General features: G+C 39.5%; 1 long non-coding RNA gene across 1 annotated transcript; it reads right to left on the bottom strand.

The window, feature by feature from the left end:
• Window positions 1-798: 798 nt before the first annotated feature.
• LOC111518890 lies at window positions 799-1,760 on the bottom strand. The gene is made up of 4 exons (XR_002724136.2): window positions 1,730-1,760; window positions 1,560-1,665; window positions 1,090-1,496; window positions 799-1,028 (listed from the first exon to the last, which is right to left on the bottom strand). It is a non-coding gene; the product is annotated as an uncharacterized LOC111518890 (long non-coding RNA).
• Window positions 1,761-2,337: the final 577 nt, after the last annotated feature.

The raw sequence follows: 2,337 nt of genomic DNA, 5'->3' as shown, positions 1-2,337 counted from the left end.
GCTTGGCATGGCTGGTTTTGTACTCGCTGTCGGCAATTCGCGAGCACTTGAGCGTGCGCCAAATTAAAACACCGCAAAATGTCAAGTGCCGCAAAAGCCAAGAGTAAGCAGCAGCAGAATCCCTAGATTGGTTGGTGGCGGGGGAGGGGAGAGGCTTTGAGGGGAAATGATGGAAGAGTAATAGTGGGAGAGAAACTGGGGACAGACAGAGCGGAAGAATACGCGAGCGGCGCAGTTATTTTAATGAGCATTAAATGATGTGGCAAGCCGCCCATAAAACCAACAACTCCCCCCTCTGACCTCTCTGGTCGGCTAGCCAGACCCAATCCGCCTTCTTTTAGACCTGCTCCCCCTTCCGCTTTAACCGAACTGCGCCTCATTTACGGCTTAATTATGGCAATCGACAAATATGCACAAAAGTATGCAACACATTTAGCGCAACATGCTTGACAAGGACAACGGAGAAAACAGCCTGGATGGGTGGGCTGTGAGGAGGCGGTAAGTGTGACGGCTGACTGGTGATGGGACGGGGGCAGGTCCTGAATAAATGGGCATGGTTATCTATCTATGCTGGTAGCAGTTTAGGATCCACAAAAATTCATGACATCACTGCAAAATTTATGACCCACACACAGAAATCTAAAATCTTTTGTACTTGCCGGATGCTGATGGAGTGGGGGGGTGGCAAGGAGGTGGATGAGGTTGGTCGGATTCATTGTGCAGCATTTTGTGCAACGAGCTGGCTGCAAGAGCAACTCAAACGGCGGTATGGGAGACGGAGGGGTAAATCGAAACAAATGTTTTAGAGATATTTATTTGCATATTTGCATTTTTTATGCGCTTCTTTCTGTATTATTCATATGCTAAGCGTTTTTGTGCGGGATGGCGGGCTGTTCCGGCGGGTCTGTATAGATTAAGGGCAACATTTGGTTTTCTATAGCCCAGCTTTGGGGCCATTGATTGGGTTTGTAGAATGCCACAAACATCATCTCACACAGAGTAATCGAAAACAAGGCTAAATATGAACTCTGCAAAGCGAATGTCTAATAAATTAAATCCAAAGATCCTTTCCCCCTATTGAGAATTTACCAGAATTTTGATTTTTCCTTTTAATCATTGTGTATTACGAACATAGATAGAACACATTTTGCATTTGATTATGTTTTTGTGTAGAGTACGTTTATCATTCTGCGTGTGATCTTCTCCTTCCTTCTAGCAAATCCGCAAATGTAAAAATTTTGTTTTCGAGGATCCGAGATAGTATGCGCGCGTGTGTGTGTGTGCGAATGTAATTCGATTAGTCTTCTCTTTCCTCTCCTTTAAACAAATTCACAATTTCAACGCTAACGCAAACTCCGATTGGGGTGATCCGGTACCGTTAAGCATTTCATATATAAGTAGTCTAGGTTGTTGGTTAAATGGTTGGGCTCAAATTTCAGGATCTGAACCAAAGCATTTTGGCATCATTTCAACAGCATTCATCAAAATCACGAGTGCTGAAAAATAAAGAAAAATATACAAAACTGGCACACAATTTTCCTCGCTCTGGTAATACTTACTGGTGTCTGTGTGTGGGTGGGTGGGTGGTTGTGCGTGTACATTGAGTCTTTTAGTTTTTGGCTATCGTAAAAAATCTCTGCCTATGCCATTCAGTATCCATTTTGTCTGCGTTTACAAAACCGAAATGTTTACAAAACCGAAAGATTATTTTATTTTATTTATTCCTTACCATTTATCAGTTCATTTTATTATATATTAATTTTTTTTCACTTTGAATTTTGATTTTTTTTTTTTTTTTTTTTATCAAGTCTAAACCATGTTGTCTGCCCTAGATGTGAGAGTAGACTGACTGTAGATAGAACTCAAATTCACATTGTAGTCAAACTGACAGAACACAAATTGGCAGAGCCTACTTGATTAGGTTATAGTGAGCTCCAATCGCTTCGACCTGAATATTCTTTTCGAATCAAACTAATTTCGATTTTCTTGCTTTTCATTTTAGCTTTCCGGTGACAAAAAAATTTCATAAAATAAAAAGGTAAGAACTGAAACATTGAAACTCTATAGATGATGTACAAAAAAAAAAAAAAACAAAATACTCAAACAGCACAATACACACACACACATTGTATACACATATACATGCACATGTATGCAAACGAATCGAAAATGAATTTTCATCTTGCTTCATTATTCATTTGAAAGTGTCATACATAGAATGTTATGTATATATGTATATGTAGATATTTTATGACTGCAATTTCTGCATTTATTATGATACCAAGTGCTATTGAAATAGGTCAAGAATAATGTTATATGAATGACACAGAGAGAGAG

Source organism: Drosophila willistoni (assembly GCF_018902025.1).
Source record: "Drosophila willistoni isolate 14030-0811.24 chromosome XL unlocalized genomic scaffold, UCI_dwil_1.1 Seg142, whole genome shotgun sequence".
Taxonomy (NCBI): Eukaryota; Metazoa; Arthropoda; class Insecta; order Diptera; family Drosophilidae; genus Drosophila; species Drosophila willistoni.
This window is presented reverse-complemented; position numbering and strand designations above follow the sequence as displayed.